Raw genomic sequence first — 14,163 nt, forward strand, 5'->3', positions numbered from 1 at the left:
AACAGATGGATACTTTTAGCAGCAATACTTTTAAGGTGAGTATTTATCGTGCCAGTGTGAAAATGTTGGTTATTTTTCTGTCCTATGATCGGATTTGAGCTGTCAAGTGCTGAATTATGAACTTCTATGACTCATTATAGACAAACAAATTTGTGTTTTTGAACAATATCGTAGGTTAAGAGTACTTTTTGTGACTAATTCTTTTCTTTTCTTCGTTTTATGGCTTGGCTTCAAAATTATCGTTTATTGTTTATTTACTTCAGAAAAATATCACACTTCAAAATGTGTTACAGTGATAGGCCTATACATACAGTATTAGTGACCATTTTTCTTCCCACTAAGCAACAGCTGCTGGCGATTTACAACAATTTAGATGGAGCGGGCAATCGGCACTTGAGGATGACGACTTGTGATTAGCTGGCCATTTTCTTTAACAGAAGCATTCTTTTTTTTTTTTCCAAATCATTCTGGTTGTTTACTGCACTGAAAACCGTAGAAAAGCACATGTCCTAAACATGTTGGACACATCACCATGGAGACTGTTCCAGAGTATGCTTTTTAACTTTCTACATCTGTAAAATCATGCCACCTCCAGAAAGTTACATATCCAACTTTAAAGATGCACTGTGCAACTTTTCTGCTGGAGGGTCAGCAACCACCTGGTGTCCACAGAGATGTTTCTGCTTTGCCTGGAATGTTCCGTTGTATGACATTAAACATTTCCATCTAGCATTTATTCACTACTGGTGTTTCTATTGCTCAAAAATACAATAATTCCTTCTGTGAATAGGGGCGACGCTCCACAGATCTGAACTGTAATGTAGTGTAGTGCTGCGTGTCTCCCTCATGATAGGTTTACCGTATTTTCCAGGCTATTAGATGCGCTCTTAAGCCTCTAACCCCATCAAAAAATGACCGCCCTATACACGAATCCACTCGGGTGTCCCAGCACGACTTCAGTAAACTACAAAGCCACACCACCCGCAGCGCACGCAAACACGCACGGAGCAGACAGCGACTGCACAGCGAAAAACACCCGCAGACACACTCATCACTCATCGGAATGAAGGAACAAACCGAAAAAGCGAGTGCAATGTGCCACTTCTAGACACAACTGAACAACTGAGTCACTGCGAACACACCAACAATCCAGCGGTCCCAGACAGCACCCTCCCTACACGCCACAACTGAACAAAACCCAGAGTAAACGTGAACACGCCAAAGTCCAACTGAGCCATCTAACAGTTGTGTTTCGTTTAAAGTCCGATATGGTTTATTTGCGAAAAAAGTTCGAAAATAGACCATTTAATGACAGTGCACCTTATAATCCAGAGCACCTAATAGTGCGGAAAATACGGTAATCTATACTGTGGAACATTCTAGCAATAACATTTCCTTGGAGTAGAAGCAGGTGGTGGACCCTGCACTATAAATGTTACGGAATGCACCTTTAAGGTAAGAAACTGCGCTCATAAACTGTTCCAGCCTGTTGTTCAGTTTCCTGTGTTTTGTACAGTTGTCAAAGACAAGACTGGAGGCCAGTAATTGTAGTCCAGGTTAATTACATCTTCGCTTGTGGAAAGTTATGAACATGTTACGTTTACTTACATACTTACTTTAACATCTATCCAGTGGAGCTATCTGAATGCATTTGTGGTAAAGTAGAATGAATACTGCGTCTCGATAGGCCTGTGTGTCAGTACATGTATAATTAGCACGCCTTGTTCCTTGTAGATAGAGCCGCGGTCGATCTGTCCCTTTAAGCAAATAAACAAATAGAGTGTTTTTGGAGATGGCACTGCGGTGGAAGAAAACCCCAAACTTGGCCGTGTTTAACGACTCCACAGCCCCCACGCACGCAGGAGCGCAGCGCGGCCATATGGCATCACCTGCACGAGCGTAACCGGTGATCCAGACGACCTCCTTGCGCGGGAGAGGTGGCGTGCGCGCGTGTTTTGGTCTGTGGCCGGTGTACAGTCTACAGTCATTCTCTCTCTCTCTCTCTCTTTTTTTTTAAATTTTTTTTTTATTTTTTTTTGCGCCTTCTGCCACACCCCCTTCTCCACGGCGCGTTGGTATGATCCGGGGAGATGCTGTTATAGCGAGCCTGTACCAGCGGCAAAGCAACAGCATCGCCCCATGCAGTCGAGCCATCCACGGGTTCAACTGCGGCTAAACGTACCGCTCCGGGCTCCAGTGTCGCTCAACCAGCACGTCCCAGCCCGACAACCCTCCCCTGTACGCAAACTAGCCCCCCTCCTCTCCGCCTCGTCGCTCTCTATCGGCATTTGAACGCGACTCAACCTCAGCATCAGCACCGCCGCCTTGAAGAGCCACAGAGAAGAAGTGGTGTCTCGTCCACACGTTTCTGTAGCAAGGGAGCACCGCGTTACCGCTCGCACTAACAGCCAGTGGGAATTGCAGTCTTCAGCATTTTGCAGGCTTCTTATAGCGTGGAAATGGACTAAAGGAATGGCTCTACGTCGGAAAGGTAAGCGACACCTCCAGTTCTGGCCTGTATGCGCTCACACTGTGGGTTATATCGCTTTACAATGTTGGCTCGGGCTACACGGAGGCAGGCAGGCAGAGGCTGGTAAGCTTATGGGCGCCCAAACAACGTGAGTTCACAGGAAATGGTGATTATCAGCTGTTCGGATGTACCGTGGCCATGCGTGTCGCGTGTGGGAGCGTGTCCGTGTGTGTGCCAAACATGCAGACACTATACTATATGGATCTTGAATTGCGTTGTATGGTTATTGCTCCAGTCTGTGTTTCATGAAATCTCAAATTGTTAGTGTGAGGATGCAGACTTCATGCGCGGCAGCTCGCCTGTTTGGTGAAAAATGACACTTGGACGCGCAGATATTGCTTCACGGATGGTAGCGGTTATGGTTCGGCTACGTTGCAGCCTTGAGTTAGGTGTTTTTTCTTCCTTCTCGCTCTTGCTGTGCCTCTGTCCACTCCATCTCCATCAGCACTAAGGTAGCCCCTAATTATGCCAATGGGGCCAGCACAGATCCTCCGGGTATAGATCTCTCTGACGCGTGCCTTCTGTCTTCTAATAACAATGCAGTCTTTTGGGGCCCTGGTCAACTACTGGTCCTACAGGTCCCAGTCAAGCCAGGTCACCGTTTAGGGATTGCTATTATTTATTATATGCCAACTACACATGACATGAAGTTGTTGCAGATGTTGGTCTGAAAGCTATTTCTCCAGTAAACCGTTATGAATCTCTGGTGGCATTAGATATATAAGTGCGAGTCTGAATAATTAGCAGGAGTAAATGTGTTTTAATAAATCATAATTATTTTGAAGGGAGTGTAAATTGCACTTAGGTTGAATATGCTCTGGCAGATTAGAATTAGACCTTGCCAGTGTCCCATATCGCCTTCACATCTTATTATAAATAATTGCTTGGAGTAAATCATTCAGAAATATTTTACGATAAATAAGCAAACAAACGTGCAAAAAACATAGATAATAAACATTTCCTATTAGCAAAAAATTCTCAGATGCAGTGCGATTGTCATGTTTCTGCTTTTCCCAGCATGTCTTGAGAGTAGGCTTAGGAGAAAGCTCTATACTGTACCCTTTTCTTTTTTTTTTTATTGGGAATGCAATGTAATCAGAAACTACTATTTGTCAATACGTCTTGTACATGGGGGATCTAATGCACCGTCCTGTCCTCAGAGCAGGGCCAGTGAGCATGCCCACACCAGCCTCCACACACTCACACAGCAATATCGATGTCAGGATAGTTTCCTCCAACAGCCAAACCATATTATTTTGGGATGTAAAAACAAAAATCAGCTAAAGTTACAAGATGAGACGTGGCGTTTTGTGTGTAAAGTTGAGACGAAATGAATTACAATTTTGATTTGACTGACATATTTGTTTGAACATACAGTACCATCACGTTTAAATGTGAGATTAAAATGCCAGATGCTAAAAAAAACAAAAAACAAAACAGATTCTGGTCTTGCTCCAATTTATTTGTCTAACAATAATAAAAAAAAAAAGTTACACTAAATGAGCACCTAATTTTTATGTAACAATTTGACTTGCAGACGTTTTTGATGGTTTAGATTTTAGTCATTTGGGAAAGCATAACTTCATGAAATGGATATCAGGCAACAACAAAAATAAGTTTTATGAGCAGCCCAAACTATTGACAAAACAAAGCCAGTAGTATTTTACATTGAGTCCAAATAATTCTCGTAATATAACCTCTAAAACGTAACGATAACACTGTAATCGGTTCTCTCCTCATAGCTAGGCCTGTCACGATTATGAATTTTGAAGTATGTTATATTATTGAAGAAAACAAACTATAAACAAAAATACTGAAACTAATTTATGCCACTGATGCAAAAACCCTACGGCAGTGTTATCCCCCAAAAACTATTCTAAATGTACAATCTAGTTACAAAAACACAAACTAGCAGAATTGATCACTTCAGTAGTTAATATTGAGCCATAGAAGTTGTGTTCAATCCTCCACAGCCAAAATATATCTTTCCAGTTTTCATATATTGAACAATAAGTCGACGTACAGTAGTAATTATAGTGACAGGCCTACGTATAGCTTCAGTACATACTTTACTTCATGCATAAATCATCACAGCCTCCACTGTACACGAAGTCCTCGTCATTGCCATTTTGCTCCGCACTATCCAAATATTATTGATAGTGTTGATAAAAGTGAACGTGTCATTGCTGGTGATGAATAGGACACATCTGGAGCTATGATAATGCAGCTCAGCGCTCCTCCAGATGTGAGGAGAGAGATGTGTTTGTGCGGGACATGGGGACTGGGGAGGCAGCTGACTGTGATCTCCCATTCATCTCTGCCATGGTACAGTAGAGCTCCGGAGAGGGCGCAGTGACAGACAAGAGAGGAGACGTGTGGAGCGGAGAGGAGAAGATAGAACATAAGGGTTTGGATTAGGGATGGAGGAAACCCGGGGCCGTATTTTGTGGAATTGTCCGTATGTGTCTAGCCACTCGTGTCAGGCTTAGAAATTGTGCATAAGTCTAAATATAAATGAATATTGCATCACTGTTTATAAAATCTGCTTTTTTGAGTAGAGATGTGCCACCAGCTTGTCTCCGTAGAGGTGTTAGTATTAGGAATGCACAGATATCGGCACCGATATTACATTTGTTGAATCGGATATTGTCAGATTTCAGTCTAATAAACTGGAGTAATACGACGATTTACTGCACAATCTTCAATCATAATATTCGACTTATTTTACACAGATGTTCAGTAGTTACAAAACACATTTGGATAATTTTTTACCTTCTGCTGTTTGTGTTTTAAAGGCTATAAATCAGAATAATCCACAGTACTGCATTTGTTCAAATACAAGTGTGTGTTATTTCTAAAAATACCTTGTGAAAACCTTGCATTCTTGCTGTGAGCGGACTCGCCTCTTCACAGATCTGACCTCTAACTTGCCCTGATGGCGTCACTATCTCCATGGAGATAGATGAGGTTACTGTTACACTGTAGAACATTGTAGCATTATTATGTAACTTTTCTGGAGGGTCCACTTGTCTCCTTGGAGATGTTATTTTTGTTGCCACTTGTTGAAAACCATATTGACCTTTGTATAATGTATTGCTTTCAATTGCGATTAACGTTACCATGGCGACTTGACTAATTAACCTAATCTAAGACACTTGACTCGTTCTATAACATTTTCTATAACATCTTTTACGGCAAAATCAAGAGTGACATGGCTGCAAGGGTATCCAGCATCAACACCTAATAAAATGTCAAATCTGTATGCAAATAAGAACCTTGCCCAGGATCTTTGCCCACATGTTGTCACTCTGTCTCTTTAATATTTTACATGATCACATTCATTTAAAAAAAGCCGAACCCATACACAGCAGCGCAGCGGTCGACGGGGGTTGTTGTTTGTTGGCGTGGAAACCCTTGGGCCTAACGCTCTGAATGTGGTGATGAGCAGTGATTATACGCGTGGTCCAAATGGCACACCCATTATGGCAATACTTTCACAATTAAAGACGCTCTTCGAATAGAAATGTCACCTTGCCAATTACTGCCCGCACGCCACTGCAGATGTTTCTGATTGGCATTTCTGTCCGTCACCACACAGCTCGCCAATCAATCCGGAGTTGTACAGGATTACATGTTAACCTCTGCCAGCTTTAGTGGTGGGACTAATTATCGACGGACACGTGAGGCTTCTGTGCCCGGTTGTTAGGCGGGCAGTACATATGGCACTTTGGAAATCCAAAATTGCGCTTCTTGGCTCCAAGCACCATCATTATTTCAGTGCAGCTTAGCGGGACAATTGATGCCCTCACTGCCCGTGGTTAAGGTGGTATTTTGCTTTTGGCTCTGCTTTTGGGAGTATACGACTGTCCCGTGTAAAGATTATTATTTTTTTAATTGTCATGTTTTAACAGATAATCATTATTTCATATTTGCACTGTTGCTCCTTACGACCGCTTGTATAGCTGAGATATACTAGTATTTAGGTTAGGTCGCTTTATTCGTACCCGTAGGTAAATTTTATTTTATTTTTTTTTGCACATTTGAGAGGCAGGTCCCACGTGTCATTACAGTTAGTATTACTGTATTTTTATATTTTATTTTTGCTTGTGCATTAATATAATTACACCTTATTTGACACCAGTCTCTTGCTATGTTTCCTACTTATCTTGAATTTATTATTATCATTTGAATTTTTGCTCTTTGTTCTTATAATATATTGTGATATGTGAGCTACTGTGACCAAATAATTCCCCTTGTATCAATAAAATTAGTTTTTTGCCTCTTTTTGGTCAGTATAGTGTATTCTTTGGTTGTATTGATATTAAAAACAGTAATAAAATAAAATAAATTATCATTATTATTGCTTGTATTGGTATACTGTATATTAGTATCCATTCTTTTAATAGTTGTTTTGATGTTTGTTTCATCACAGAGAGTATGAATAACTAATATAAAAAAAGAAATTCTGCTTAGGCTTGTCATGATAAAACGTTTTGAAGTATGATCTTGTTGAAGAAAATATAAATGACAGACAACAATATTGAAACTACAGGAGGGTTATCCCCAAAAATTATTCTAAATGAACAATAGTTACAAAAACACAAACAATAAACAGCAGAATTAATCACTTTAGTAGTTAGTTTGTGTCAATAATGAGTCATTAAAATTACTTATTCAACTCTGCATAGCTCAAATCTGATCATAATACAGAAAAAATACCAAAACATGCCTCACTAGTTAAAAAAAAGTAGTCCCCACGAGAAATATTGACACTTAAATGTATTGTTTCATAAAGTCAATATAGTAATTATCGTGAGAGGCCTAATTCTTTTTTTCTGATTTGAGTGATATTGCCTGGCCTTTGGAAAGTGTGGTGCAGCATAAGACAGCAGGGGAGTTCTTTTTGTTATCCAGTTTGCATTATTTATGAATTTTCATTCCAGGAATTCAGTCGCCCCTGGCACTGAACTGCTCCCTACTCCCATGATCTCCCCTCGCTCTCCCCCCCGCGCCGCCAGTTCAGCCTCAAACTAGATTTCCCTAATAAAACTCAGGCTCATTAGCGCATAGACAATGTGAAGTGCATCAGAGGTTGTTGTTTGGTTGTTTATTGTGATTTATTTGCAGCTAAAATTGACAGATCTGAAAATATTGACCTTTTTGCCTCCAAAACATGATTTAATTTCAAGCTATTCATAAAACATGCAGATGGTTGTTACGAGCACACCAAATACCAGCAGCTCAAGTGACATTTTTTTGTTTAGTTTTTGTCCTCTCTACTTACGGTTTTCATATCAACAATTCTTTAAAGCTGTTCACATCGAGCCTAGGACTGGGAAATATATTTATGTGCAAATAAAATGGTCAGTTTAGCCTCTAGGTGTGAGAACAGACAGAACTGTGTAGGTGCATAACTACTGCAGCACATGTTTTTGACCTATGATATAAGTCTAGACTTCACCAAAATGACTTCAAGAGTAGCTTAAGTCTTGTACAAACCTGTAATACAGTTTTCATGCTTTAATTATACTTAAGTATGCTTTAAAACTGTGATCACATGCTGTTTTGATTGTCAAAGCGTGATACAGTCTTTTTTTTGTGAGTGACAGATGAATTTAAAGGTGCACTGTGTAACTTTTGTGGTGAAGGTTTTGCCACTTGCTTGTCTCCATGGAGATGATACTGCTGTGCCTTGGATGTTCCATGTATGACATTAAATTTTAATCTTAAATTTAAAACAATTACAGGTGCTTTTATTGCTCATAAATTCAACGAAAACATTTGCACTGTAAATGGAGTAACATCTCCACAGACCTGACCTGTAACTTGGCTTGGTAGCGCTGCTTGCCTGTTACCCTTCTCGGCTCCGCTTGGCCTATACTAAGCAATGTTTGTTTGTAAAAATGTTTGATGATGACAAAATGCACACTGACCACATTAAAGAAATGTTAAATACTTACCAAATATGTAGAGTCAATGTCAAGAACTTTGGCTGCTGAAAACGTGGATCTCTGTACGCTGAAGCGAGCGGACCATGATGGCGGATTCAAACTCGTGGAAAGACTGGTGCACGTAACTTACGTACGTGACGTCACAATATGTCCTGTCAAACATTTTGAGTACAAAGACATATTGAACTCTAAATGACTGAACAGTGTCACATCGAAACTGGAAATTTGCTCAAATGCCCCAAATATTTAGAGCGCGATCAACATGTTTGACGCATTTGGATCATGAATGCCTCATTTTTTTTACAATGTTTTACTGTTCGAGTTTACAGTGTGGAAATAGATTTGTTTACACATTTGTTTACACTGAACATAACAGGTAAAACAATAAGAAGCTGGTTCCAGACTCTTCCCTACAAAAGTCACACAATGCACCTTTAACCAATCGCAGTAAAGAGTGAACTCTCAAGCAGCACATGGCTTTAGTTACCCATTAATGACATTTTAAGATATAAACTACATATCACGATAAAATCAAAATCATGATCTTGGCTGTAAAAATCTTTTCTTTTTTTTTTTGCCATATCATCCAGTGGTTGTTTACTTTTATGTGTTACCAAAACCTCAAGTGCACTTTCAGTAATAGTATTCCCATATCTTGAGTCGTCCTTTCTTATACTATAAATCCTTCATTCAATTTGAGTCTGAAATAGTGAAATGATCATTAAAAATGCACTAGAGTTGGTGCACAGCCTACCACTGGTCTCGTTCTGCTCTCACGGCTTAGACTCCTTCCCTAGTGCAAGTTTTATTCCTCCTCTTCTCCCCGTTTCTTTCTCTCTCTCTCTTTGCTGTTCTCTGCATGTCCATCGTATACTAAGAACGTAATTGCCGGAGAAGCCATAAAAAGTGACCCGCTGATCATTTCAAAAGTTAAAAGCTGGCTGTAGCCTGATGGGGTACTCATTGTGCCGGACTGCCACAGACTAAACGATAACATTCGACCACTTCAAATATTTACCTTTTTGCCGCGACTCTGCTCCGTCCTCACGAGGAACTGTTAACAAATCCTGCCGTGCTAATTAGCGGCGTGTCTTCGTTTTGCAGGTTTCAGCCTTTACAGCAGCAAAGTGCCCAGTGAGGTGGCTTTAAAACAGGCAGAGGGAGAAGGAGCCTGTTTGATTTTTGGCAAACTAACATTTAACCAGTTTGCAGAAGTTATTGCGCTGCTGCTACGTTTCAGATGAACGTTATATATTTTGATATATGGTTTGCCAAAGGTGCACTGGGTAACATTCCTAATGAAGGGCCCACCACCTGCTTGTCTCCATGGAAACATTATTGCTTTATCGAGAATGTTCCACAGTATAGATTAAACCTATCTATCATGAGGGAGACAAGCAGGTTACAGCACTACACTACATTACAACTCAGATCTGTGGAGAGGCACCCGCATTCACAGAAGATTTTTTTTTTTTTTTTTTTTTGAGCAATAGAAATACAAATAGATGGACCTGTTTAAAGTCAGAACGTGGAACATTCCAATCTAACCAATAACATCTCAATGGAGTAAACTAAAATAAATAAATAAATAAAATGTTGGTTGTTATTTGCACTTCAAATATAAAGAATATGCACCCCAGTTGTAGCCAGGCTGGTGCCACCTAGTGCCTCCACTCAATGTCATTCCTCTCCAGCGACTCGGTCAGGAATCAGAATATACTAGCCAATTTGCAAGAACCCTGGAAGTGCGAGTCCGGGCACCAGCCAATCAGTGAAGAGGCATACCGTATTTTCCGCACTATTAGGCGCTCTGGATTATAAGGCGCACTGTCATAGAATGGTCTATTTTCGAACTTTTTTCACAAATAAACCGCACCGGACTTTAAAGGAAACACAACAGTTAGATGGGTCAGTCTGACTTTGTTTCATGTTCACGGTGACTCTGGGCTTTGTTCAGTTGTGGCGTGTAGGGAGGGTGCTGTCTGGGACCGCTGGATTGTCGGCGTGTTCGCAGTGACTCAATTGTTCAGCTGTGTCTCAGAGTGGCACATTGGACTCGCTTTTTCGGTTCGTTCCTTCATTCCGTTCCTGGTCTGCGTGGAGTGATGAGTGTGTCTGTGGGTTTTTTTCATTGTGCGGTCGCTGTCTGCTTCCGTGCGTGTTTGCGTGCGCTGCAGGTGGTGTGGTTTTGTAGTTTACTGAAGTCGTGCTGGGACACCCGAGTGGATTCGTGTATAGGGCGCTCTGGCCAGCAAAAGATGGTACATTCTTTTTTGGCAACGAGGATTTAAAGCCAGAACAAAGAGAATGTTTGGTGAATTTTTATCAAGGGGGAAAGACATTATTGTCCTTATTCCTACGGGATTTGGGAAAAGCTTAATATACCAGTTAGCCCTGTTAGCGACGCATTACAGCGATTGGTTAAATAAAAAATTACCCACCTACCGTTGAGTGAACAAAATTTAATGCTGTGAGGCGAGACGGTTTCCACAAAATGAAACCGGCTGATGAATCAGGTGACTCAACTGTAGTCTCAACTGAACAATATCTGCATATATCTGCTATAGTAAAAGTGTATCCTCCAGTGGACATTGTATTTTCAATTGAATTTTACAAAAATCCAAATCTAGAGTGATAACAACCTCCACCATATGTTTAAAGAGCCTGTATTGCACCATTTCGGATCTGTTATAATGCTGTTTCCTCATCACAAGCAGACCTGGAGTTGTGTTTTGTTTCATTCACACATGTTTGAGTAATCCTGGATTAAAGATCAAAATGCTCAGTTTCACCGTATGTAATTTTGTTATTTGAGATTCATTTGAACTGCTTTACAATATATTTTTAAGGTCAATATTTATCATGCGTACTTTTTCTTGGCACTTTTTTTTATTTTTTTTATACATATATAAGATTTGAGCTGTAGAAGGTTGAATTCATAACTTCTGTGACTCATTACAGATGCAAACAAAGTACTAAAGTGTATTCGTGTATGCTGTGTATTTATTGCAGCTCATGATTTTTTTTAAACAATATTGTACATTTAAAGTACTTTGTGGTTTAAATCCTGTCTTGGGTTATTGTGTCAGTGGCATACATAGGTTTCAGTATTATCGTTTATCATAATCTATATTTACGTCAGCAATATGTGGCACTTCAGAATGTGTTATTATGACAGGCCGAGGTATCAGCCATGAAAAAACCTGTATCAGTCGATCTCTAGTCAGTGTACCTCTTTCCAATAAGTCCACTAAATTTATGCTGCCACCAAAGCCCAATTTTGATCTCTTAACTCCCTATTCTTACTTACTACACTCATAGTTTTGGTCTTGCACATATAAATCCTGAGTTTGTGACAGTGGGGGTCCTTCCGGGAGTCTAACTTACAGTTCAACATCCAAAAGTTTGGCTGTAATAAGGAGAAGCCGGCGTGCACTTCAACAAGATGTGAATTGTGCACATAAATAAGTGATAAAAAACAAAGAACCCAGCACTGTAGTAATGTTGACAGACACATCTATTATTCACAGGCTAACATAGTGTAGAGTCCAAGACAGTTTCAAGTGAAAGTTATTCTCCAACAACATTTGCTCAAATAATATATCTTGTAAAACATTTTAAATTTTAAAGCAGGAAATAAATGTACAAAACTGTGTCTAAAGGCAAACTAAACCAGGGTTTCAATATTACTAAACAAATTGACTAATTGCAGTGAAGAATATTTTTTTATGTAGATTCTGCCAGTAGACGATCCAGATCTTCAGATATATTGAAGGAGACGTATTGTAAAACCTTTTTTTTTTTTTTTAAGGATCATTTGTTTCTTTTATTAAAGGTCCTATATTATGCAACATTGACTCCTGTGAGCTTTAAACCAAGTTAGATTGTTTTGCACCTCATCAGAAATGTACCTGGAGTGGTGTTTTGTTTCATTCATACATGTTTGAATAATCCATTTACTATTTTGAACATCTCCAAAGCTCCAAAATGCTCCATTCCACCTTGTGACGTCATGAAGTTGTAGTATTCAAGTTAACAACTACCTTTTACCTTTAATTCAGTAGACTTTGTCAATTCCAGGACTGAAACTATCCAAATGATTCTAGTGAAGGTGTATAGAGTTTTAAAACACAGTGGAGCACTTCCTGTACCACATGAGGTCACAAGGTGGAACAGAGTGTTTTCAGTTTGAGAGAAGAACTTGGTCTAAATATGCGGGCTTTGTGTGTAACATGTAACATATGCAGAGTTGCATACCTCTGTATATTGTCACGCTTAAATGTTAAACTTTTTACATTGCATTGTTGATGGGATGAATTATGTTTTAAATCAGAAAGTAAAAGTTGACAGTGAGAGACGATGCTTTGCGGTGATAACAAGCTGTATCTGCGGTGCTCGCATTAATTAAGCTTCTCATCATTTAACTTTGGTCGCCTGCTCCACGCGTCTTTTCCTTCAGAAGTTCTTCTTGTAAAGTTGCTGTCAGATGTCGTAAAGTGTTTTATATTTATCCTTCACGGCTATAAACTTTCTGTAGTCCACCATGAGTCATTCACTGAACTCCTGGACACGACGCATGATGTTTACGCCACTGTAGTGGTTTTAGAGAACGTATTTTGACACCACATGCTTATTTCCTGTATTGCATCTGCTAAAAAGCCTGGAAACGCTCCTAACTTGAGCGGTGCGCACTGTAATGATGGCCGTTCGACGCACATATGACACTGCTGGTGTAGACTGACGGTTAAAATGAAGAGTGATACATGCGTGTGTGCCGTGCTGCTGCATGTACTTGTGCGCTTTTACTGCTTTGGTATAAATTGGGGCTTAAACATGTGAATGAAACAAAACACAACTCCAGCTATGTTTGTGATGAGGAAACGTAATTATCACATCGATCAGAAAAACGCATAATACAGACCCTTTAAATTGTTTTAGATTAATATTCAAGATTCAGGAAATGTATTTACCATTTGTACACATATTGGTATTCTTGTTCCGGGCTTTCAGGCGTTAAAGTAGAAGCAGATAAAAAGTGCATCTGAAAAAAAGAAACATACATTCAGTAAAAGTTGCACATTAAATACTTCATTCAAATAGGTCTGTTATTTAAAAGCAGCAGTGAGGCAGACCACTGTTACTAATAAATATTGTTCATAATACTATACACTGCACATACAATCAGTAATAATCAGTAATATATTGCAATTTAAAATATCCAAAACATGACAAAATAACAGTACATAAATGTCATAGATTATAATTGAAAAAAAAAAATTTAAATAAAAAATACAGCGTGTCTTCTTTAAAGGTAACAAGGACACATGTTGAATTTAAGTTCTCTTTTCTGTAGGTGAGATCTGCTCTTTGTTCAAGTGGTATGATATGAGCCCCAGCCTCACACATACACCTACAGTTTCCTTTTGATATACTCAGTTCAGTTCCCTGTTAATTGACTTGACTGCAGGTTTTAATACTCAGGGAATGCAGTGTTCTTAATTAGCAACACATAAATAATTGAATACATTTTTTTTCCACATCTAGATATACGTTTCACTGTATGAATCAGTCTTGTTATGGCAAAAAATATATACTGAGCCAGCACCCTTAACAACACAAGGCGAGCGCATGTTAGCAACATCTGTTTTCTATTTATCGATGCATGACACTCGCTCCAAGATC

At 39.6% G+C, this 14,163-nt stretch overlaps 1 protein-coding gene across 1 annotated transcript in view; it reads left to right on the forward strand.

Moving 5' to 3' along the window:
* The first annotated feature begins 2,466 nt into the window (after positions 1–2,466).
* The window catches only part of tenm1 (teneurin transmembrane protein 1), a 514,380-nt gene continuing 502,683 nt past the window's right edge, over positions 2,467–14,163 (forward strand). The window contains 1 exon segment of the mRNA XM_055159441.1: positions 2,467–2,491. The gene's annotated coding sequence lies outside the window, so the exon portion shown is untranslated.

This window comes from Boleophthalmus pectinirostris, unplaced genomic scaffold, assembly GCF_026225935.1.
Source record: "Boleophthalmus pectinirostris isolate CB_2022bp ecotype Guang Dong unplaced genomic scaffold, ASM2622593v1 HiC_scaffold_23, whole genome shotgun sequence".
In the NCBI taxonomy this organism is placed as follows: Eukaryota; Metazoa; Chordata; class Actinopteri; order Gobiiformes; family Gobiidae; genus Boleophthalmus; species Boleophthalmus pectinirostris.